Raw genomic sequence first — 26,400 nt, 5'->3', positions numbered from 1 at the left:
CAATCGCACTGAAAAGAGTGACGTAAGGCTCTTTTTCACATTAATGTCACATGATCAAAATTCAGACGCTTATAAACTGATTCCTTTTTATGACGGCAGTGTTCCAGGGTCTCGTCACCTTTTGTGACCTTCCTACAAGAAAAGTCAATGGGAAAACCAGATTCAACTTTATATAACTGGCAGGAAAGGTAATAAAATCCAATTAAAAGTTTCACTTTTAATAAATTCAATACATCTTTTTCTTTTAATAAATTCCTTTAGTCTTCCAGGGCCATGCCCAGGGTCCCAGGCCTGAGTTTGACTGCTGTCGGTCATTCTGATGGCAACTAGCAGAGCAGGCTGTCCTGGGAGGGGCGGAGGCCTTGTATGAGTCTGGATGTCCATCTGTCAGTGGTTCAGGAATGTTGGATTCTCAACTGGGCAGCTGTGGACGAGATCCCTGCCTGATCCCTGTCCAAGGGCTGTAGTTGAGGGCTGCTCTGACACAGGATCCAGCCCTCCCTCTGCCTGGCCTAAAGCCAGTGCTGCTGTGCTGCCTGCCCCAAGAGGAGATCAACCCTGCTGGTAATTCAATCAAGTTCAAAATTTGAGGAGAAAATTTCGCTCTCTCTTTCTGTCCTTAAACTTGGCACCATCTAACAACATGGTGTCAGGAAAAGGTGCCTCACCTAAGCAGAAATAATGGGGGGAGCTCACCTGGGATGATGGAGCAAAACACAAAACAGCAGGGCAACCCAAAGGGAATGCGATGGGAAGTTCATCCAGAGCTACGTTAATGAGTGGTGCTTCCCTTAACAGAATGCAGTCTACATCCAAAGAGCTTTGCCTTTTGTGCTAAATGGGCAGCTTGAGTGATTGGTTTCTTCGCCTCCTACAGACATTTGCCTGGCATTGGTGCACGTAGAACATTGATTCTCACATACCAGATAAAGTGCCTTGGTTAAGACGGGGAAAAAATGCATTGTGTAGACAACCATGTTAAAAGGGCTTATGTGTCATTTTAAATTAGCGATGAAGCTTACAATTTGAGGCAACAGAATCACACACTCCATTTAACTTGCTGTGAATTCACTTCCTTCCTTAGACTTTGCCTCAGTCTCCTCCTCCTCTGCCCTAGGCCTTTTCTCAAGGGTTGGTCTTGCAGGAGGAGGGGGGGAGATGGGGGGAGGAGGCTTCTTGTGTAGGACATCCGTGAGCTGATGTTCAAAGTTATCCAGAGGAACCAACGTCCCGAGTTCAGGATACTAATCCCTACAGAGAGCAAAGGAGAGAGAGCAATTCTTTATATCTAAAATTATTATTTCTATTCCTGGATCATTGTGGTTGGGAGAGCTTTTGCTCTGTGATGAGGAACTGTGAGAGGTAAAGTAGGGAATCGTCCAGAGAGGTTTATAGAGAAGGAACGTCTCTTCTCTTCCCAAATTCAAGGCTGCCCAGAGACGGAGCGTAGGCCAAGCCTTTTCTGAGCCTTGTCAGTGATTTCTGTTCTCTGAAACAAACTCTGGATTATTAAGCTATCCGCATGTTGTGGCTCCGTCCTCCGAGCCTATCTTATCGGAGGAAGAAGGCTCTGAACATGAAGGAGAGGAGATGGCCAGGCCTCCCTCTCCAGGCCCCTCCTCTCTGGCAATGCCTCAGGTGTCTCCCGAAGGGGAAGAGATTGGCCAGGAGCCAGGTGTTTCCGAGCTGTCAGAGAATGACGAAGAAACATTATGGTTGGACCCACGCTAGCGCCGACGGGATAAGCGTGCGCAGCAGAAAAGGAGGCATGCCAGATATTAAATTGAGTCACTGGACCACACCCCACAGGCTATAAAAGGGAGTGTGGTGGCCATTCGGACTCTGTGACGGACAAAGCTAAATCTTCTGGCGAGTCACTTTGTACCTTTGGACGTTGTGGATTTTATTACTCTTGGACTATTACTGTGTGTACTTTGTTTATGTTTTGTTATCGGAGTAAAGAAATGCTTGGCAGGCAATTACAGAGTTTCTGCCAAGTTCCTTATCAGTATTGTTTGAAAGAAGTTTATTTAACCCTCGGCTGGCTGTTTGAGTGAGTGTGTGAGACGGGGACAGAACATGGCATTAGTAAGAAAGCCAAGTTGCTTATATGAAACAAAATAAAACCCCAATTTTCTGGATTTTTTTTTTTTTAATCCATCAAACTCTGGTTCCTAACATGAAACACACCAGTTTCCTTCTTGTATCCTACAAGTGTAAGAGCCACCTATCAAGCAGACTCTTAAGACTATTTTCATGTGCTGGTTTCAGGCTAAACTTCAGCTGCCTTGACTCGCAACTAATTTTACTTCTGAACTGTTCCCACAAACTAAGTCCACCTTCAGCAGCTGAAGCCTCAAACCCTAAAGAACCAAATGCTTACATTTTCCCATCTACGCCGGAGAAGATGGAATCAAGTTATCAGCAATCACGTAGTGGTGGTTACACCCCAAGCATTTCACTATCACGACTCCAGGATGAGAAACCACCTTGGAAATAGTTTTTACAGATCGTGTCCTGCATTCCTGTAAGAGAAGCCAGGATCCTCTCGGGTGGAGCTCTGGGATATCCAAGGGCAGGAAATTTGGGACACGTACCCATTTATTTAGGTAGGACTCCTTTTATTAAACTTGGAGAGCAGCCCAACTGCTAATGACGCTGGGTGGCTTACAAAAGGGAAAAATAAAACAGGAAAAAACCATGTACACCTGGGCAAAACTCTTATTATATTAAAAATGAAGCCCCCCCCCCCCCCCGTGGCTCAAGGAACAGCCTAACCCCCCTCCCACCAGCCTAGGAGCATGTATGGAAGGAGGGTCAAGAGCCTTATTTTCAAGGGAAGAATGAACCCAGGAGAGAAATTTCCAGGCGCATGGAAAGAACTGTGGGCAAAATGGAAATTGATAAGTTTCCCCACAAGGTTCCAGTAGCAACACCTGAATCTCAAGATCCAAGTGTTTCTTCTTCTAAGAACATAGTAGATAACAGAAAAGCAACCTGAGATCCATTACTTAATAACACGTACTCGTCACCTTCTCTACTATTTTCCCTCTTTTCTGCAGTGTATAAATATACCTATTGGTCTGCAGTGGAGTCTCCCACTATTCTTTTGTATGACAGCCACTGTGGTACATACCGTTCAATAAACACAGCAGTGAACCTGGATTATTTGCTTTGGGTTGTGCCTTTTGATTCACACTGGGCAAAACGGTGCACAATAGGACAATTCTTGGGACCAATATACCTCTATAGAATGCGTCCAAAATAGAGGACCCATATATTCCTTTGGGATCGAAATTTGGAAAGGTTTAGCGCTGCAGTGCTCCTCTGCAGCTGCAGTGAAAGTAGGATAGTTTCCAACACTTACAGAAAGCTTCTCGCCAGCTACCGGGAAACACTATGGGGAGGTATATAAGCCTAAATCCAATTGCTATTTTAGTGACACCGTATCCATCGCATGATTATATGAAATCTACCAGTGGAACAGCTTGCCTTCCAAAAATTGTAGGTGCTTTATCACTGGAGGCTTTTTAGAAGACTGGACAGCCACTTCTTTCAAATTGCAGTGTTCTGCTGTTTAAGCAGGGGGTTGGACTAGAAGACCTCCAAGGTCCCTCTGATTCTCTATCCTGATGATAGTGAAAAAAAGGAGCAGCAGTGACACAATAGCACAGTTGCAATACCTGAGGGGCTGCCACAAGGAAGAGGGGAGGGGTCAGCCTATTTTCCAAAGCACCAGAAGGGAAGAAATAATGGACGGAAAATAACCAGGGAGACAAGTAACCTGGAATTCAGGGGAAATTTCCTGACAGTGAGAAAAATTAAGCAGTGGAATGGCTTGCCTAGAGAAGTTGTTGTGCTCAATCACTAAAGTCTTTTCAAAAGAGATTGGGCAACCATTTGTCTGAAACGGTAGAGGATTTCCTGCCTGAGCAGAGGGGTGGACTAGAAGGCCTCCAAGGTCCCTTCCGTTATCATTTTTGTTTTTTTTTACATGTACACTGAGAGCTTCTGCACCAGAGACAAATTCCACATTTGGCTAAACAAATTATTCAATTCAATTCCTCAGACATACATCGTAACTAAACGTCTTTCCATGCTCAGCCACATTTGTAGTTTCTTCCCCCATGTGGATCCTTTGATGTTCATGAAGGTCTCCATCCTCAGTAAAGCTGTTTCCACACTCAAGGCATTTACCGTATATACTCAAGTATAGGCCAATCCGAATAAAACCGAGGCACCTAATCTACAAAAAACTGGGAAAACTTATTGACTTGAGTATAAGCCTAGGGTGGGAAATGGGATGGCAGCTGGAGGGTCCGCCCACCCGCCCAAAAGTCATTACTTCCTGGAAGTGGCCCAACAGGCAGAAGTGACACGCCCAGAAAGGGACTCCGGCCTTGCCCCAGAGCCGCTGCCCACTCGCCCTTCACCTTGGGTCAGAGGCCAGGGCCCAGGGATGTGCCATTCACGGAAGCCCCGGAGCCGCTGCCTGCTCACCGCCTGCCTCAACCTGGTCAGGGAATGCACCATTCCCTGACTCTGGCCTTGTCGCAGAGCCGCTGCCCACTCGCCCTTCACCTTGGGTCAGAGGCCAGGGCCCAGGGATGTGCCATTCACCGAAGCCCCGGAGCCACTGCCTGCTCACCGCCTGCCTCAACCTGGTCAGGGAATGCACCATTCCCTGACTCTGGCCTTGTCGCAGAGCCGCCACCGGCTCACCCTTCGCCACGCGGCGTGTCCTACTTCTCACCTTTCTCCCGCAAGCTGCCTGTCAGAAAAGGCAAGCACCCGAAAGTTACCAGTCACTCGCCCTCCTTTTTTTTTATTGAAGTTTTATAAACGATACAAACATTTTCTCCCCCCCTCCACCCTCACCCCATCCCACCCCCCTTGCCCACCCACCCACCCTTTCCCCCTCACCCCCCTCCCTAGACTTCCCAGAACAAGCACAGGGTATAACATTCACAAACATAAAACTAAAGTATGCTAACAATTTGTTGACTTCAGGTTCTCCCTAGGTCTTTAACTCCTTATAACTCAAAGCACTATAAACATAAATTAAAGATTAAAGATGTTTCATTCATAAGCTATATGAAACTTCTTAGTCTGATACTTGTTTTGAATATAGTCAATCCATCTTCTCCATTCCGATATGTATCTTTCGTTTGAGTGATCTTTAAGATATGATGAAATTTTCGCCATCTCTGCCAAATGCGCGACTTTTAGTGTCCATTCCTCAATAGTAGGTGGATCTTCCTTCTTCCAATACTGGGCCACCAGTAGCCTGGCTGCTGTTATTAGATTTAAAACAAACTTAGTCTCTATCACAGTACAATCCATAACTATTCCCAACAAAAAAAACTGTGGTGTAAATTTCATTCACTCATCATCGGCAGGTTGGGTGTGCGCGTGTGCAGCTGGCGCGTGGAACAGGGCAGCGATGGTAGCGGCACATTCAAGAAGGAGAGTGAGCGACTCCGGTAACTTTCGGGCACTTGCCTACCCTGACAGCCAGCTGCAGGAGAAAAGTGAGGAGTAGGAAACGTCGCGTGGCGAAGGGCGACGGCTCCAGGGCAAGGCTGGTGTCGGAGAATGGTGCATTCCCCTACCTGGTTGAGGCAAGCGGCGAGCAGGTGGCGGCTCTGGGGCCTCGGGGAATGGCGCGGCCCTGTCTCCAACCCAAAGCGAAGAGAGAGCAGGTGGCAGAATAGAAATTAAAAAAGTTTTCCTACCGGATTCTGTGGGCGTGGCGTGGTGTGTGTGGGGGTCTTGTGACTGAGTGGGTGTGGCTGTGACATCGAGTTGGCCACGCCCACTCAGTTACAGGACACCCCCCCACCAAGCCACGCCCACAGAACCGGTAGCGAAAATTTTAGATTTCACCCGAGTGGGACCCTAACTCGAGTATAAAACGAGGGGGGCTTTTTCAGCATAAAAAATGTGCTGAAAAACTCGGCTTATACACGCATATATACGGTATATGGTATTTATTTATTTATTTATTTATTTATTTATTTATTTATTTATTTATTTGATTTGATTTCTATACCGCCCTACTCCCGAAGGACTCAGGGCGGTGCACAGCCAAACAATAAAACACATCCATACAAAATTTAAAAGTAGAATAAAATCAAATTAAATAATTTTGGCTCCGACAAATTTAAAACCCTGAACTATTTAAAACCAATTTTAAAATTGAATGTATAAAATACTAAAAGATATTTAAAAATTAAAATCTTTTATGAAAGAGGGAGAAAATTAGGCCAGGCCCACCTGGTGAAATAATAAGGTCTTTAAAGCGCGGCGGAAGGTGCGCAGATCCGGGATCCTCCGTATCTCTGGGGGGAGCTTGTTCCAGATAGTAGGTGCCCCCACAGAGAAGGCTCTCCCCCTGGGGGCCGCCAGTCGGCATTGTTTGGCCGACGGCACCCGGAGGAGCCCCTCTCTATGGGAGCGTACCGGCCGGTGGGAGGCTATTGGTGGTAGTAGGCGGTCCCGCAAGTACCCAGGTCCTAAGCCATGGAGCGCTTTAAAGGTGGTAACCAAAACCTTGAAGTGCACCCGGAAGACCACCGGGAGCCAGTGCAGCTCGTGCAGGAGAGGTGTTACATGGGAACGCCATGTCGCTCCCATTACCACCCGCACCTCCGGGTGCTCCTCAAGGGGAGCCCCATTTAGAGAGCGTTGCAATAGTCCAGGCGGGAGGTGACAAGGGCATGAGTGACCGTGCTCTTCTGTGGATTTTTTTATGTGAATAAAGGTTTCTCTTTGAAGACAAACTCTTGCCACAGTCCAGGCATTTATATGGTTTCTCTCCTGAGCAGATTCTTTGATGTTTATAAAAGTTTCCTCTGTGATTGAATGTCATTCCATACGTCAGGAATTTATCTGGTTCCTCTAATGAATGGATTCTGTGATGCCTATTAAGGCTTCTCTTCTGCCTCAAGCTCTTTCCACACTCCAGGCATTTATATGGTTTTTCCCCTGAATGGATTCTTTGATGTGTATGAACATGTTCCCTCCTATTGAAGCTCTTTCCACATTCCAGACATTTATATGGTTTTTCTCCTGAGTGGATTCTTTGATGTTTATAAAGGTTTCCCCTCCTATTGAAGCTATTTCCACACTCCAGACATTTATAAGGTTTCTCTCCTGAGTGAATCATTTGATGTTGATTGAGGTGTCCAACAACAACAAAGCTTTTTCCACACTCCAGACATTTATATGGTTTCTCTCCTGAGTGGATTCTTAGATGGTTTATAAGATGTCCATTTCTTTTGAAAGATTTTTCACATTCTGGGCATTCAAATTTCTTTTCTCCCAAGTGGATCCTTACATGCCTTTGAAAATGGCCATTTGTTTTTAAGGATTTCTCACATTCCGGGCACTGATACTTTTTTTCTCCCTCTTGGATTCTTTGGAGATTCCTGAGTCTTCCAAAGGACTCTCCTCCCTCCAGGCATTTATTCAGTTTCTCTCTCCAGTGGGCCCTTTGATGTCTATAAAGGTTTCCCAAATGCCTGAAGCTCTTTCCACACTCCAGGCATTTATGAGGTTTCTCTCCGGAATGGATTTTTAGATGGCTTTGAAGAAGACTATTTGTCCTGAAGGATTTTTCACATTCTGGGCATTTGTATTTCTTCTCTCCTGTGTGGATGCTTATATGCCTTTGAAGATGTCCATTTCTTGTGAAGGATGTTTCACATTCCGGGCACTGATATTCCTTTCCTCCCTTCTGGATCCTTTGGGGTCTCCCGGGTCTTCTGAAGGAGCCTCTGCCCTCCAGGCCCGTCTCAGGGTCTCCGCCCGTTTCCTCCAACTCGCATCGCCCTCCAGGCAGCTGCCTTTCCTGGGCTCCCCCTGGGTTCATCCCTCCTGCAGTCCCAGAGCCCCCCGGCCTTTCCCCACCGTCTCCAGGCAGGTCTGCTCTGCGGGGCCCGCTCTCCTCCTCCTCTCGGGTGACGCTTCCTTTCTTCCTCCGCCGGGCTCCTCCATCCTCCTGCAGGAGAGAAAGAGAGGTGGGTCACGGCTCCATCCCCTTCCCCACACGGGAATAAAATAGAATAAAAGTTGGAAGGGACCTTGGAGGTCTCCTTGATTAGTTTCCACCCATTGCTTCTAGTCCTGCCCCCCTCAGGTGCTTTGGAGAATAGCTTGACTCCCTCTTCTTTGTGGCAGCCCCTGAGATATCGGAAGACTGCTATCCTGTCTCCCCTAGTCCTTCTCTTCATCAGACTAGATATACCCAGTTCCTGCAACCGTTCATCATACGTTTTAGCCTCCAGTCCCCTCATCCTCTCTGTTGCTCTTCTCTGCACTCTTTCTAGAGTCTCCACATCTTTTTTACATCATGGCGACCAAAACTGGATCCATTATTCCAAGTGTGGCCTTTCCAAGGCATCATAAAGTGGTATCAACACTTTGCGTGATCTTGATTCTCTCCCTCTGTTGATGCAGCCCAGAACTGTGTTGGCCTTTTTGGCAGCTGCTGCACACGGCTGGCTCCTATTTAAGCGATTGTCCACTAGGACTCCAAGATCCCCCTCACAGTCACCACTGTTGAGTGAGCTGCCACCTATACTCTCCCTGAGCATTTTGTTTTCCTTGCCTAAATGTGGAACCTCCTTTTTTTCTTTCAACCTTCAATTTCATTTTCTTAGATGGCGCCTAATCCTCCCCGGAGGGGGGGGGCAGCTCTTGCGGACCTGAAAGAGACCCTCCCAGACTACGACTCCCAGCATCCCCTGCGCCAAACCTCCATCATCCGGGCTCCTCTGATCGCCGATACAGGGAGTTCCTTCCTTGCCCGATTGGTTTCCGGAAGTGGAGGTTTCGCGCCCTTTTTGCCAGAGGCTCCTCCTCTTCCTTTGGAGGGACCGCCCCCCAGGAGTCTTCCTGCCTATCGCCGCCCTCCGCAGGGCAACCAATCAGCATCCACCTTCCCTCAAAGAACCAGAGTGCGCCTGCGCGTTGCCCAGCGTTGTTCTGGTTCCATGTGGAGGTGGGCCGCTTAAATTTTGCGGTCCGTTCAGCTTTCCCCCCTCCCGGCATCCAGGCAAGCGAAGGTTGCGGGTCCCTTCTGCGGTTGCGACTTTCCCCCCCACACCATCGGAGGTCTATCCATAAGCAAGGTGCGGGGGAGGGGGGCCAGCCAATCGCCGCCGTCCCCCAGAGCGACCAATCGGCGTCCTCCATTTTCAGTCACCGAGAGTGCGCCTGCGCGGTGCCGACTCACTTTCTGTTCTCGTGCGGAGGTGAGGCTGGGGGGGATTTTCCCTTTGATCTTTGGGGTCCCATCTTCTCCCCCTCCACCCCCTCCCCCCCGCATTCAGGCAGGCCGAGGTTGGGGGGCCCCCCTGGGTCTCTGGCTCTCCCACCCTTCCCCCAACCGGGGTCTCTCCCTAGGCAAGGCGGGGGGGTGGTGGAAATGGGGGGGCACCCAGGCAGGCGGGGCTGAGGGGTCTCCCCTCCCTCCTGGGGGGCTCCAGACAGGCTCCTCCGTGGCCTCCAAGCAGCGACACCCCCCTCAAGCTCCCCCCCAAAAGACCCCTTTGCAAATCTGCAGGAGAGGGAGAAATACCCCCAGGACACCCCCCCCCCATTAATATGTGGGCCTCTCAGCGTTTACTGACCCCCCTCGAAGGTAAACCTTTCCCTCCGTTGCCCTCTGGAGGTTGGGGGGCCCTTCTGGGTCTCTGGCTTTCCCCCCCATCCAGGGCCCCTCCCTGGGGAAGGTTTGGGGGTGGAGATCTAGTAGAGGGACACTTAGGCAGGCGAGAGCTAAAGGGGCCACAATTTGACATCCTTTTAATGTTCTTCTTGTTTTGCACCAAAGACCTCAGGTGACCTTTAGCGATGCAAATTGGGCTGAACCCCCTTTGCATGGTGTGGGAGCAGGAATGGATTTCCAGAGGGAAAATTTGCAGACTGCAAGAATCATTTGCACCACTCGGGTGACCCTGAAGAGACAGATAAACCTCCAGGGGCTTCAGCCACCCTCTCAAAGTTTGGGGATTGAGTGGAACTGCAAGATGGAAACAGTTGTGGACAGTTGGATAGCTTTTTTCCCAAAATGGGCTAGTTTTGCCGAACTGTTGCAGGAAAAATTTTGACCTCTGTGGGTTCCAATTTGGGGGCTATTTTGGATTATTTTTAAAGCACTGTAGAGATAGTCCTTGACCTACAACTCTTTGCTTAGTGACTTAGTGGAGTTATAGCAGCACTGAAAAAAAGTGGCCTTGACCAGTTTTCACACTTACGACTGTTCCAGCATCCCTGTGGTCAAAATCCAGGCGTTTAGCCACTGGCCAGTATTTATTTTATTTTTTATTTTTTTTTATTGCAAAAGTTTTACAATTACATTTTCACCCCTTTCCCCCCCCTCAACCCACCCCAAACTTCCCAACCTCCCTAACCCTCCCCTCCCCCCGGACTTCCACACAATATACTCATATCAAGTAAAAAAAAAACCCCTTAATATAAAATTTATATAAAACTTGAACCCCTCCCTCCCCCTCATAATTTTTTCATCTTCATTACATTAAAATATTTCTATCTTAAAATATCATTTTCAAATAAAAGCTATTTGATACTTCCTAGTTTGATATTTGTTCTGAACATAATCTATCCACTTTTTCCATTCCCGTTCATAAGTCTCTTGTGAACAGTCTTTTAAAAATGCTGAAATCTTCGCCATCTCTGCAAAACTGGCCATCTTCAGAATCCATTCCTCAATCGTGGGCAAAACTTCATTCTTCCAATATTTACCTATCAATAGTCTCGCAGCTGTTATGTACAATATCAACTTTGTTTCACCCAAAGTAAAACCCTTAACTATACCCAATAAAAACACTTGTGGAGAAAATTGAATTTTTTTCTTCAAAACATTCTGCATGACCCACCAAATTTTTATCCAAAAAGCCTTAACTTTCCTACAAGTCCACCAAACATGATAATATGTAGCATCTAAACAGTCACATCTCCAACATTTTGGCTGAACATTAGGGTACATACACGACAATTTTTGGGGGTCTAAATGCCATCTATAAAACATTTTATAGAAATTTTCCCTCAAGTTCTGCGACTGCGTGAGCCACTGGCCAGTATTTATGACGGCTGCACTGTCCCAGGGTCACATCATCAGCATTTGTAACCTTCCCAGCTGGTGTCCCACAAAGGCATTGGAGGATTCACATAACAACTTCACAACTCATTTCACAACTGTAGGATATGAGCTGCCAATTATGGCAAAAAATGGGGTGCAGCAACTGTCAAGAACAGAAATTTTTGTCTCAATTCTGATTGTAGATCTAGTTAGTACTACCTGCACAGTTTGGGGGCAATATATCCAACCGTCATGAACGATAACCGCAAAATACATCCCAGAGACAGTAAGAGGGTTAAGTCAGCCAGGCCCTCCCCCCCAGCTGCCTTGCCAGCCCCTCCACAGACCCCCCCACACATAAATTCATCTTCTCCTTTCTCATCCCTCCTCCTCCTCATCTCTCCACCTACACATCAACACCCAAAGTATGAAGAATAAACAGAGGGAACCTGACGTCCCAGAACACAAGAGCAAAGATGAGATTGCTGCCGTTACTGAAAGATGGTGGGATGAAACTCAGGAGGATTTAAATTTTTCAAAACACCTAATAAAAAGAGGTGGAGGTGGAGTTGCACTTAAACTAAGCTGACCAGATTTTAACATTGGTAAAGAGGGACAGCATTGTGGGCGTGGCTTATTTTGTGGGCGTGGTTTGGAGGTCATGTGACTGGGTGGGTGTGGCTAGCTGGTCATGTGACCAGGTGGCCATGGCTATGTGTATAGGGACTACTCAGAGGGCTGAAAAAAGTCATTTCTGACACGTCCTCGCACTTTTGACTGGTCCTCACACTTATGACCATCCTCACATTTATGTCCGTTGCGGCATTCTTAACAACCGTGTCAGTCATTTCACCACTACTTCTCTTCATCACAGTGACAAGATAGGGCGCAAGAGGTAAAATGTGAGGACAGTCATAAGAGCCTTGATAGTACAATGGTCTAAGCACCCTGTTATTAACACAGCTGCCTGCAATTACTGCTGGTTCGAATCTCTCCAAGGCTCAAGGTTGACTCAGCCTTCCCTCCTTTCTAAGGTAGGTAAATTGAGGACCCAGTTTGTGGGGGCAATAAGCTGACTTTGTATAAATATACAAAAGTATGAAGGCTATTGCTTAACGCATTGTAAGCCGCCCTGAGTCTCCGGAGAAGAGCGGCATATAAATCAAATAAAAAAAAAAAAGTGCGAGGACCTGTCAAAAATAACTTTTTCAGCCCTCTGATTAGTCCATATGCACATAGGGACTACCCAGAGGGCTGAAAAAAGTGATTTCTGACAGGTCCTTGCACTTTTGACCGGTCATCATTTATGCCATCATTTATCTTCTAGTCCAGAGATCTCCAACCTTGGCAACTTTAAGCCTGGCAGACTTCAACTCCCAGAATTCCCCAGCCAGCTATGCTGGCTAGAGAATTCTGGGAGTTGAAGTCCACAAGTCTTAGAGCTGCCAAGTTTGAAGGCCTCTGAGCTAGGGCTTTGGGGCCAGCCTTTTGGGGAGGGGGTCCCATTCGGAGAGACCCCCTGCCTCTCAGGAAGCATCAGGCCCAGGCAGAGAAAGTTGCCAAGGTTGGAGACCTCTGGACTAGAAGACCTCCAAAGGTCCCTTCCAACTCCGTAATTCTGGTATTGGCAAGCAAGCACAGTTCAGCTACTTAAATCCTCCAGAGCCTGAGAAGATGGTAAAGCAAAGCCCCCCCCACCCCCCGGCTTTCCGCCCAGAGCCTTTTCCTCTCTTCCTAAGGCTGAATCTCCCCTAGTTTTGGAGGAACTTCAGTGGCAACACTCAGAGCGTGATCTAGATTGGTATCTTCCTTGATGTGGCACAACTTCAGGATCGCCCCTCTTTCTGCGCTGAGGCAGCAGCTCAGGATTGGGGGGGCCTGAGCCAGCCTAACTTGGCTCCAATCAGCGGCCCAAGCGGCAGTTCTGGCCTCTCGCAGGTCAGCGGGCCTGGCTCTCTCCGCAGATTTGCTGCCTCGCTTCGATCGATCGATCAATCCAGCCCCCCTTTCTCCCTGCCTCCACGGTGGAGCCAACTCCGACCTCGCTTCAGCATCCCTCAGCGTTGCCCCTTACCAGGCAAGGGAACGCCATCGCGCCCCGAGAGAGCTGCAGCAAAACCCAAGGACCGCCCCGATGGTTGCCGCCGGAGGGATTCAGTTTGCCCGCTCCTCCCACCGTCTGAGTAACGGCGTTCCTGCCTGACAGGGGAAGATGGCGTGGAAAGGGGGGAAAACCCAACTCCGCCCACACAAAAGAGGCCAACTCGGAAGCAGCCGCTTTACGTTGGTCAGAGCCAGCGGGAAATTAATTCCCTCTCGGTTTCTGGGATGGGAAGGAAGGAAGGAAAGGGACACGTTTCTCGGGAAATAGCCGGGGCTGCTTATTACATATAAAACAGAGGCCTTCCAACTTGGCAGCTTTAAGACTTGTGGACTTCAACTCCCAGAATTCTCCACAATTCCCCAGGATGGGCCAGGCGGGAGTTGAAGTCCACAGGTGGTCAAAGAGCCACAATTACCCAGCCCTGGGCTAGGATAGGCTGACGCCGTGCGGGTGGGAGGGGGGGACGAGCCAGCAATTTAACAAACGGTTCGGTGTGCTGCGAGGCCAATAAATTACAAAGAAAAAACACCGAACCGTTTGTTAAATTACTGGCTCGCCCGCCCCTCGCCTCGCCCCGCCCCCACTATTTATTGGCAAGGGGCAGGGCGAGCCAGCAATTTAACAAACGGTTCGGCCGAACCGCCTAGAACCGGCAGAATCCCACCACTGCTTCCTTCTTTTTGCTTATACCCGCTTATTAGGGCTTTCGCCCGCCCCCCCCAAGCGGTGTTTTTACAAAGTCAGCTTATTGCCCACAACAATCTGGGTCCTCAGTTTACCTACCTCAGAAGGATGGAAGGCTGAGTCAACCTTGAGCCTGGTGAGATTTGAACTTGCACTAATTGCAGGCAGCTGGCAGCTAAGTGCTACATAACAGCACTTAGTCCGCTGCACCACCAAGGCTGCACAATTTTGTGCAAATACCATTCTTGCTGTCGTTATTACATGTATAATCAAATATGTATTTTCTCTACTAAATTTCTCCGATAAGATACCCAATACGAACAGCTCCAGTTTATGTGTTGCTGTATCATTTTCTCTACCAATATTTGAATTTTTGCCCAATAATTTCTCGCTTCTGGACATGTCCACCACATGTGATAGTACGATCCCAATGTCTGGTGGCATTTCCAACATTTAGCTGATTTATCTTTGAACATTTTTGCCAATCTATTACCGGTGACATGTGCCATCTATAAAACATGTCACCGGAAAGATTGGCAAAAATGTTCAAAGATAAACTTTGTTTAAATTTTTAAATAAATGTTGTACCAAGATGTTACACTGATTGATTAATGATGAATTGTTTGTTTAAAAATAAAACAAGGGTGAAAATGCCCATTTGGCCTCTTACCTGCCTGGGTGCCCCTCCAACCTCCCCCCACACCTTGCCTAGGGAGGGAGCCTGGATGGGGGGGGGTCCCAGTCCCAGAAGGGCCCCTCAACCTCTGCCTGTCAGAATGCGGGAGGGGGCCCCCAAAGGGGAGACCGGACCCCAAAGATCAAAGGGAGCCCCCCCGCCTCACCTCTACGCAGGACTCGGGACTTGTGCAGGCGCCCTCTGGCTGCTTGAAGGAAGGCGGACGCCGATTTAGCTGATGAAGAGAAAGCCTAGTAATGGGGGACTTTATCCTGACAACTGGGGGACACCCAGTCTCTGCACCTAGTGGGGGATCAAAGAGGTCCCCAATGAGTCATTTAAAGCATTCTTTTAACTGCCCATCATTCAGTCAACACACTGCAGCTCCCCAAAAGCTGTTTTAAAAACAATACAACACATAAAAACATGGAAAATAAAAACAAAAGCCAGGCGCAAATCCATGCCACCTTCTCCTTGTCTGATCTCCCAGCGCCTGGGGAAAAGCCGGGTGTTTAAGGCTGAAAGGCTGGAAGCCCTTTGAGAATCTGGCTCGTATCTCACAAAGCTTCCTTGGCCTTAGAGAGTCCCTTTAGCAGTTTCTGCTGGAAGACAAGGGGACCGTTGAGAGAATCCAATTGACAAGAGTTTCTGATGTCTGGGGAGGGTCTTACATGATATGGACAGTTCACCCCCCCCAATAATGGAGGCCAAATTAGCCCTAGATTCAGCCACAGCACACTTGCTTCAATTAGGCACTGAGTCCAATGACTATTTAAAGGCAACTTATTAGAATATTGCAGCAAAGAGATTTCCCTTCACCTCTATTATTTATAATCGCACTGGAAGTTTTATTAACGGAAATCAGGAAAGAGGAAGACATAGAAGGCCTTAAGATCCGGGGAGAGGAGTATAAACTACTTGCCTTTGCAGACGATGTGATTTTCATACTGGAAAACCCAATACGATCTGGAACCAGGTTGATGACAATGATAGAGGAATACGGGGAAGTTGCGGGCCTCAAAATAAATAAGCAGAAGACGAAAGTATTGACGAAAAATATGACCCAAACACAGAAATCAAAATTAGAAGAAGAATTAAGACTTCAAATAGTAAAGAAAATAAAATACCTAGGTGTTTGGTTGACAGCAAAAGCAACTACAATCAAAGAAGATAATTATACCAAATTGCTAAAACAAATCAAAAAAGACCTGGAAATTTGGAGTAGATTACAACTCTCATTGATGGGCAGAATTTCCTCAATAAAAATGAATATATTACCAAGAGTATTATATCTATATCAAGTGATACCAATACACCCCGGAAGAGATTTCTTTAAGAACCTCAACAAAACAACAATGAATTACATATGGCAGGGAAAGAAGGCCAGAATTAAAATCAAAGCTCTACAGGATTCACGAGACAAAGGAGGCCTAGCAATACCAGATTGGGAACTCTACTATAAGGCATCAGGACTGACCTGGGTTAAAGAATGGATGAAACTGGACAACAAAAGAACTCTATATTTAGAAGGCTTTGACTTAATAAGAGGATGGCACGCTTTCCTATGGGACGGATCGGACAAACGACACATGTACTTCCAACGTCATATAATTCGAGCTTCATTATTCAAGATCTGGCAGGATATTAAGAGAACTCACTATACTAGAATACCAAAATGTTGGTCCCCGATGGAAGCATTGATATACCCGAATACCCTCGAAATAGGAAAGATGGTGCGGTACCAAGATTTATTGAATCATGAAGGCGAACTCATCTCAAGACAGCAACTCCAAAACTCTGGCATAAATATCGATTGGTGGCCCTATACACAAATATACTCAAGACACACAGCAGACAAAAAGCAATATGGAATCTCGAATAATTTGAACGAATTGGATAAGATCCTACAAGGCCCAGAACAAAAGATGATAACCAAAATATATAACTATCTTCTTAGATATAAATTATTGGAAGAAACAGTAAAAGAAAATATGAGAAGGTGGGCCAGGGACATAGGGCACAACATTCAATTGGCAAACTGGGAGAAATTGTGGAAACAGAACATCAAAATGACAAGAGCCATACCCTATAAAGAAAATCTCATAAAAATGTTTTACAGATGGCACTTAGCACCAGCCAGATTAGCCAAAATATACCCGAACGCCTCTCCACACTGTTGGAAGTGCAAAACAAAAAAGGGGACATACTACCACACCTGGTGGAAATGTATAAAGGCCCAACAATACTGGAAAGACATAAAGGAAACTATTGAAGAAATAATCAATCAACAAGTAGAAAACACTCCAGAATTCTTTTTATTTGGAATGATAACAACACAACACAACAAAGAGACAAAATATCTCATCATACACATTCTGACAGCAGCACGGTTACTGTTCGCGCAAAATTGGAAATCAGACCAACTCCCAACCAAAGACAAATTAATCTCAAAGATAACAGAGTGTGCCGAAATGGATAAATTGACACTGGAACTCCAGGATAAGGAAGAAAGTGAATACTATCTTGCGTGGCACCAGTGGTATCAATGGCTGGAAAAGAAAATCAGTACAAATATAGATGAAAGAAAATAGGGTAGAAAATTTAAAAATGGAAATGAATAAAGACGAGATGCAAGATTATTTCTAATTTAAAACACCTGAACTGACAATGTACTATTCATATATTAACTTACAAAGCAATATATATTCTGATGATGACCAAAACATATATGTAAAATATGGTGTGGGTAGATAGGTGGTGGGAATCTGTTTGTCTCTGTAATGTCTTTATATTCTTTGTATTGTCTTTATATCTTTGTTTAAAACCCAATTTTAAAAAAAAAATCAATTCAGTTCAATTCCTGAGATACAGTCTGGGACTGTAAATTTAAAGGCAATTTATTTGAATATTGTAGCAAAGAGATTTCCCTTAATGAAAAGAGGGAATCCAGGACACAGAATCTGGTTTCATTTTATACTACATACAGTAGAAAAAAAAATAAAAAACAAGAGCTGATTGCATGGAAGAAATCACCCTGCTCAAGTTACAGTTACATCAGAGACATGGACAATAACATCCCATAATATTAAGCATAACCACTGAAATGGGTCTTGCATTAAAAGAACATTCACATGGGAAATGGCATGTCTCTTGTGAAAAGGTACAATTTAGACCAGTTGAAAAATCTAGCATGTACAATTGAAACAGTCCTTTATTATTCAGCCTGAGAAAGTCCCTTATTTGGCAGTTATTATTTACCCTTATTGTCTTCTTTACCCATTTGGAGTAAAGAGAAATAATTCCTCTTATTGGAATTATTATAATTATCATGAATATGCACTAAGTGAATTCCTAGGGTTTCTATTCACATTTGGCCAAATTAAATATACAATTCAATTCAATTCCCGAGATACACCGTGACTGAAGGTCTTCTCACACTCAGGCGTGTTTATCATTTTTCTCCCATGTGAATTCTTTGGTGTCGATTGAGGCTACTATGCTTAGTATAGTTCTTTCCACACTCCAGACATTAATGTGGTTTCTCTCCTGAGTGGATCCTTTGATGTCTATAAAGATATCCCCTCTGACTGAATCTCTTTCCACACTCCAGGCATTTATGCGTTTTTTCTCCCCAATGGATCCTTTGATGTTTATAAAGATGTCCCCTCCGACTGAAGCTATTTCCACACTCAAAGCATTTATGAGGTTTTTCTCCTGTGTGGATTCTTTGATGTGTATACAGGTGGCTCCTCTAACTGAAGCTCTTTCCACACTCCAGACACTTATGTGGTTTCTCTCCTGTGTGGATCCTTTGATGTGCATAAAGATGTCCCCTCTGACTGAAGCTCTTTCCACACTCCAGGCATTTATGCGTTTTTTCTCCCCAATGGATCCTTTGATGTTTATAAAGATGTCCCCTCCGACTGAAGCTATTTCCACACTCAAAGCATTTATGAGGTTTTTCTCCTGTGTGGATTCTTTGATGTGTATACAGGTGGCTCCTCTAACTGAAGTTCTTTCCACACTCCAGGCACTTGAGAGGTTTTTCTCCTGTGTGGATTCTTTGATGTGTATAAAGATCTCCCCTCTGACTGAAGCTCTTTCCACACTCCAGGCATTTATGAGGTTTTTCTCCTGTGTGGATCCTTTGATGTGTATAAAGGTTGCTCCTCTGACTGAAGTTCTTTCCACACTCCAGGCACTTATGAGGTTTTTCTCCTGTGTGGATTCTTTGATGTGTATAAAGAAGTCCCCTCTGACTGAAGCTCTTTCCACACTCAAAGCACTTATGAGGTTTTTCTCCTGTGTGGATTCTTAGATGCCTTTGAAGATCTCCGTATATTTTGAAGGTTTTCCAACATTCTGGGCACTGATGTTCCTTTGCTTCCTCCTGGATCCTTCGGGGCTTTGGGGGTCTTCCGAAGGAGCCTCCGCCCTCCAGGCCCGTCTTGGGGTCTCCGCCTTTTTCCTCCTCCCAGCATTGCCCTCCAGGCAGCCGCCTTTCCCAGGCTCCCCCTGGGCTCCTCCCTCCTGCAGCCATGGAGCCCCCGGCCTTTCACCGCCGTCTCCCGTGGAAGCCGCGCCGGGACCGGGCAGGGCTGCTCCGCTGGGCCCGCTCTCTTCCTCCTCCTCTTGGCCAGCACCTCTTTCCTGCATCCGCCACCATCCTCCGTTCTCCTGCAGGGGAGAAAGAGAAAAGGGTCACGGCTGTCTCCCATTACCCGCAGGGGAGGCCCAGGCCCAAGCCCCTGCCTCAAGCGGACCCGAAAGAGACCCTCCAAGCATCCCTTGCGCCAAACCTGCATCAAACGGCCTCCTCTGTCGCCGATTCAGGCAGCTCCCTCATTGCCCGTTTTGCTTCCGGAAGTGGAGGCTTCACGCCCTTTTCTCTTCACTTGTTCCGCCTTTTCCTTTGGAGGATCCGCTCCTCAGAGTCCATTCGCCAATCGCCGACATACTGAGCTTGACCAATCAGCGTCCTTCCTTCAACAAGCCAGATGGTGCCTGCATGGTGTCACGCGTTATTATGGTCCGGGGCGGACGTGGGACGGGGTGGGGGCTCCCTTTGGGGTCCAGTCTCCTCCCCCCACCTCCATATTGAGGGAGGGGGAGGTCACGGGCTCTTCTGGGCCTGCGACCTTATACCAGTCCATGAAGGGGAGCCAGTTGGGTCTATTCTGGGACCTTAGGAGACCCTGAGTTTGAATCAGCCGCTCTTTCAGTCCAGCCCACCTCACAGGGTTGTTGTTGGGGGAAGAGAGGAGGAAGCTGTGCTGGACGTGAGGGGGGGGGCTCCTCTTTTTGCAGATGTTTCATTGCCCAAACTAACATCATCTTTGCTAGAAGGGAGAGAGACCCCTCATGGCAACCCTCAGCTACAAATATTCCCCTTTATTTTGCTGCATGTCTTCTCCGCCTTAAACTGATGTTACACTGATTGATTAATGATGAATTGTTTGTTTAAAAATAAAAATATTTTTTTTCTGAAAAAAAAGTGGAGCTTCCCTTGACAGAGGCAGTCTACATACAAAAATCTGCCTTTTGTGCAAAAATATGAGAAATGGGCAGCTTGAGTGATTGGTTTGGTCGCCTCCTTCAGACATTTGCCTGGCATTGGTGGGTGTGGAAAAGGCGGAGCAGGTGAGCTTTGGGAGGAGGCCAAGGGAGGCCTGCCATCTCTGAGGGAATTCTGAGGGCTTCATGACCTCACCCATGCAGACTCAACTGCCAGTTACTGTCAGTTATCAGAGTGAAGGTGCCTTCCGAGAGGTGGGTTGGTTTCTGAAGGGCTCCTGGACTCTGGGAAATCTTCCCTCTATTTGTAGCCAATTTACCAGAGTTGTATTGCAAGGGTGAAAATGCCCATTTGGCCTCTTACCTGCCTGGGTGCCCCTCCAACCTCCCCCCACACCTTGCCTAGGGAGGGAGCCTGGATGGGGGGGGGAGTCCCAGTCCCAGAAGGGCCCCTCAACCTCTGCCTGCCAGAATGCGGGAGGGGACCCCCAAAGGGGAGACTGGACCCCAAAGATCAAAGGGAGCCCCCCCGCCTCACCTCTACGCGGGACTCGGGACTCGGGACTTGTGCAGGCGCCCTCTGGCTGCTTGAAGGAAGGCGGACGCCGATTTAGCTGATGAAGAGAAAGCCTAGTAATGGGGGACTTTATCCTGACAACTGGGGGACACCCAGTCTCTGCACCTAGTGGGGGATCAAAGAGGTCCCTCATGAGTCATTTATACTCCACAGAATAGAAAAAGTACAAAATAAGAGTTGATTGCATGGAAGAAATAAGGGTGGATAAAAATTGATTTAAAAAATAAATTAAAAAAATCATAATTTTGATTTAAATGGGATTTTTTTGTTATTTTTTATCAAATTTATTTTAATAAAATGCTTTTGGGATAAAAATCCCATTGGCATTTCTATTCTATTCTATTCTATTCTATTCTATTCTATTCTATTCTATTCTATTCTATAGAATACAATTATTTATTGGCCAAGTGTGATTGGACACACAAGGAATTTGTTTTGGTGCATATGCTCTCAGTGTACATAAAAGAAAATATATGTTTATCAAGAATCATAAAGATAATTTTCCATTTAAGATACATTAATAATTTAGTTTATTCAGGTTGAAATGGAGCTTAGTTATGTAGCATGAAGCTGTATATTATGCAATATTTACATTTCTGCTAAAGTCATTCAATGAATCCAAGCACCGCAAGCTGAAATAACATGCACTGCATTGATACATCCACAGAGTTTCACAGTAACCATGAGATAACTCATAAAGCAAGGGCAGGAATATTCCTTTTCCCCATTTTTCTTCAAATATACTGTATGTAGACTGCAAACTGTATGATTGTTGGAAGAGAAATGCATCTGTACCCTCAGCCTCTAAGTGTGAGGGGGAAGGGCAAGCAGTAAAAATGGAAGTGAAACCTTCTAAGCAGCTTATAAATATAACATTAAAGAGCACCTGTCATTTCAGATCCATTATGGCAGGGCCTGTGAGAGGGCATCCACTCACCTCCTGCCAGCCACGTCCCTCACCTGGTTGTGTCACTGATGCATCACCAGCTGCCCTATTAAAATGAATGGGACTGTCGGCGAGTCAACAGCGGCTCAGAGGAGGAGCTGCTGCGGGACAGACATGACAGTTGCTTTTTAAAAATTATGATTTAAAAAGTTGATTTAAATCTTTTTAATAGTGATTTATATAATGATTTAAATCAACGTGATTTAAATGAAATCCACCTTGGAAGAAATCATCCTGCTCAATTACAGTTATATCAGAGACATGGACAGTAACATCCCATAATATTAAGCATAACCACTGAAATGAGCCTTGCATTAAAAGAATATTCACATGGGAAACGGCATGTCTCTTGTGAAAAGGTACAATTTAGACCAGTTGAAACATCTAGCATGTACAATTGAAAAAATCCTTTATTATTCAGCCTGAGAAAGTCCTTTATTTGGCAGTGGATGGATTTACTCTTATTGTCTTCTTTACTCATTCGGAGTAAAGAGCAATAATTCCTCTTATTGGAATTATTATAATGATCATGAATATGCACTAGGTGAATTCCTAGGGTTTCTATTCACACTTAGCCAAATTAAATATACAATTCAATTCCCAAGATACACCGTGACTGAAGATCTTCTCACACTCTGGTGTGTTTATAATTTTTCTCCCACGTGAATTCTTTGGTGTCGATGGAGGCCGCTACGCCCAGTATAGCTCTTTCCACACTCCAGACATTTATGAGGTTTCTCTCCTGTGTGGATTCTTTGATGTGTATAAAGATCTCCCCTCTGACTGAAGCTCTTTCCACACTCAAGGCATTTATGAGGTTTTTCTCCTGTGATGATCCTTTGATGTATATAAAGATTTCCCCTCTGACTGAATCTCTTTCCACACTCAAGGCATTTATGAGATTTTTCTCCTGTGATGATCCTTTGATGTATATAAAGATTTCCCCTCTGACTGAAGCTCTTTCCACACTCAAGGCATTTATGAGGTTTTTCTCCTGTGATGATCCTTTGATGTATATAAAGATTTCCCCTCTGACTGAATCTCTTTCCACACTCAAGGCATTTATGAGATTTTTCTCCTGTGTGGATCCTTTGATGTCTATAAAGATGTCCCCTCTGACTGAAGCTCTTTCCACACTCCAGGCACTTATGAGGTTTCTCTCCTGTGTGCATAATTAGGTGGCTTTGAAGATTTCCTTTTCTTTTGAAGGTTTTACAACATTCTGGGCACTGATGTTCCTTTGCTTCCTCCTGGATCCTTCGGGGCTTTGGGGGTCTTCTGAAGGAGCCTTCACCCTACAGGCCCATCTCGGGGTCTCCGCCCGTTTCCTCCTCCCTGCATCGCCCTCCACGCAGCCGCCTTTCATGGGCTCCCCCTGGGCTCCTCCCTCCTGTAGTCCCAGAGCCTCCCGGCCTTTCCCTGCCATCTCCAGGGGAAGCCGTGCCAGGACCGGGCAGGGCTGCTCCGTGGGGCCCGCTCTCCTCCTCCTCCTCCTCTCGGGCAGCGCCTCTTTCCTGCATCCGCCGCCATCCTCCGTCCTCCTGCAGGGGAGAAAGAGAAGAGGGTTACGGCTGTGTCCCCTTCCCTGCAGGGGAGGCCCAGGTCCAAGCCCCCCCATGCGGACCCGAAAGAGACCCTCCCGGACTACAATTCCCAGCATCCCCTGCGCCAAACCTGCATCAAACGGCCTCCTCTTTTGCCGATTCATGCAGCTTCCCTCATTGCCTTTTTTGTTTCCAGAAGTGGAGGCTTCACGCCCTTTCCTCTCCACTAGTTCCGCATTTTCCTTTGTAGGATCCGCCCCTCGGAGTCCATTTGCCCATTGCCGACATCCCAAGCGCGACCAATCAGCGTCCTTCCTGCAACAAGGCACATGGCGCCTGCGCAGTTCGGCAAGTGATTACGGTCCGGGGCGGAGGTGGGACAGGGGGTGGGGGGGCTTGCTTTGTACTTTGGGGTCCGGTCTCCCCTCCCCGTATTGAGACCGGTGGAGGTCAGGGGTTGAAGCCTTATATGAGCACATGAAGGGCAACCAGTTGGGTCTATTCTGGGACCTTCAGAGACCCTGAGTTTGAATCAGCCCCTCTTTGTGTCCTGGATTCCCTCTTTTCATTGAGGGAAATCTCTTTGCTACAATATTCTAATAAATTGCCTTTGAATGCTCCTCCCACTCAGATCCTCATTGAAGCAAGTGTGCTGTGGCTGAATCTATTGCTAATTTGAACTTTATTGTTGGGGGTGCAAAGGAGCTTCTCCCTGCCGTTGTTTGATATAATCTATGTGGATTTCCCAAATGTGGGGACCTATTAAGACCATCCCCAAGCATCTGAAGCTCTCAGTTGGATTCCCTGAATGGTCCCCTTGTCTTCCAGCAGAAACCCCTACAAGGGACTCTCTAAGGCCAAGGAAGCTTTGTGAGATATGAGCCATATTCTTAAAAACCCCCCACCCTTTTAGCCTTAAAACCCCTGGCTTTTCCCCAGGCGCTGGGAGGTCAGACAAAGAGAAGGTGGCATGGATTGGCCCCAGGTTTTTCTTTGATGGTTTTTATTTTATGTTTTAATGTGTTGGATACTTTTAAAAACACCCTTTTGGGAGCTGCACAGAGTTGACTGAAAGATGGGCAGTTATAAGAACGTTTTAAACAAATAAGACTCATTGGGGACCTGTTTGGTCCTCCCACTAGGTGCAGAGACTGGGTGTTCCCCAGTTGCCAGGATAGGGAAAGTCCCCCATTCCTCTGCTTTCTGTTCATCAGCTAAATGCTTAGCAAAAGGTGCATCTAGCTCAGTGGTGTCACACTCTTATTTCCTTCAGGGCTGCATCAGGGTTATGTTTGACCTGGGGGGGGAATCCCTGGGTAGGCGTGGCCAGCTCATCTTCACTCTTCTTTTTTTTTTATTGAAAAGTTTTACAAACATTTCCCCTTCCAACCCTCCCCCTCCCCTCCCACCCCCCCCACCCCACTTCCCAGAGCAAAATACAGGGTATAACATTTGACAATCATAAGCTAACATAAGCTAATTATCTATAGCCTCCTCTTGAACTTTTAACTCCCCTTTTACTAAACTAAATTTAAGAACTTTATAAAATCTCTTTGATCATTCATAAGGTATTTGAATTTTTTTAGTCCGATATTTGCCTTGAATATAATCAATCCATCTTCTCCATTCTAACATATATATCTCATTTGAATGGTCCTTTAGATATGCTGAAATTTTCGCCATTTCTGCTAAATTTACTTCTTTTAATGTCCATTCTTGAATAGTAGGTAAATCTTCCTTCTTCCAGTACTGTGCCACCAAGAGTCTTGCTGCAGTTCTTAGGTTCAAAATCAAATTAGTCTCTATAGCCATACAATCTGTAATTATACCTAACAAAAACAACTGTAAACTTTATTTTTTTTAAGGATATTTTGGATAATCCACCATATTTACACAAGCTCAAAATTTGAGAGAAAATTTTTATAAAATGTTTTATAGATGGCATTTGGATCCCAAAAAGTTAGCTTGTATGTACCCAAACCTACAACCCAAATGTTGGAGATGTGATTGTGTTGATTCTACCTATTTCCATATTTGGTGGACTTGTAAAAAAGTTAAAGCATTTAGGATAAAAATATTCTCATCTTCACTCTTCTTGTGGGCACCTGAGGTGGCCAAGTGCTATGACAGGATTTCTCTCAGACCCTCCCTCCCTCATAATCTTCCTTCCTTCCTCCTGCCTTCCCTTCCCTTTTCTTCTTTTTCCTTCCTTCCTCCCTTCTCGTCTTTCCTTCTTTGCCTTTCCGCTTTCCTGTCCCTTCTTGGATGCTCAAATGCAAAAGGAGAAACATTTCTTTTGCTTTTAGTTTCTTTTTCTAATCCTCTGCCGGTGAAAATGGAGCTGGGTGGGGTGGAGGCCACGTTTTTGCTGACGGAGGAGTGCGGGCGGCCGTTGCAGCTGAAAACAGGGCCTGGTAGGGCTACACGCTTCCCTCCCGAGCTCTGTTTTCGCTGGCAGAGTCATTATGGGCCAGTCTGATCTGTTCCCCATGGGCCAGATCCAAGCACCCTTCAGTTTGACGCCCCTGATCTAGTTCCTCTGATTGGGCAGTCCGTCGTATACACCGATGGCAACCTCATTCTGTTTTCCTTTCATATTAACCCAAATGCATTCAAGGAGGTTTTCTTCATTTTTTACTTTTTGCATTTCTACAAAGGTGCAGCTGTTTAAGTGCAACTCCACCTCCACCTCTTTTTATTAGGTGTTTTGAAAAATTTAAATCCTCCTGGGTTTCATCCCACCAGTAACGGCAGCAATCTCATCTTTGCTATCGTGTTCTGGGACGTCAGGTTCCCTCTGTTTATTCTTCATACTTTGGATGTTGATGTGTAGGCATCTCCTCCTTTTTTTATTCTCCCTGCGTTTCCTTCCTACACCTGCATTAGTCCCGGAGGGTTGAGAAAATAATTTCCAAAGAACTTGGCTCACAAACAGTTTATTCAACAGCTTTATTTTCTCTCTCTACTCCAAGATCTCTGTACTTTTGAATGAATTTGGCAGCTCTTTGACTTCTCAGAGGGAAGGGAAAGAATTCAAACTCTTTGCTTCCTTTCCCCACCTGCCCTTCCCACAAATCACAAGAGACACACTTCAAAAACAATAAATTACCGATACCTTCAAGTATAGCAGCCAAGGTGATCCCTGCAACAGCTTTTCTTCTTCTGCTCTGCCCCAGCCTGGAGGAAGGGAAGGGCCTGGCCTTCTCCACCAGCTGACCTTCCCCTCTGCAGCAGAGAAGCGGAGTGGG

At 46.2% G+C, this 26,400-nt stretch overlaps 1 pseudogene; it reads right to left on the bottom strand.

The window, feature by feature from the left end:
• LOC139325875 (uncharacterized) overlaps positions 1-26,400 on the bottom strand; it is a 181,465-nt pseudogene that overhangs the window by 106,398 nt on the left and 48,667 nt on the right.

Source organism: Pituophis catenifer, unplaced genomic scaffold (genome assembly GCF_029215685.1).
Source record: "Pituophis catenifer annectens isolate HBS135680 unplaced genomic scaffold, rPitCat1.0.hap2 SCAF_17, whole genome shotgun sequence".
NCBI lineage: Eukaryota > Metazoa > Chordata > Lepidosauria > Squamata > Colubridae > Pituophis > Pituophis catenifer.
The sequence above is the reverse complement of the archived record's forward strand: the minus strand, read 5'-3'. Positions and strand labels throughout refer to the sequence as shown.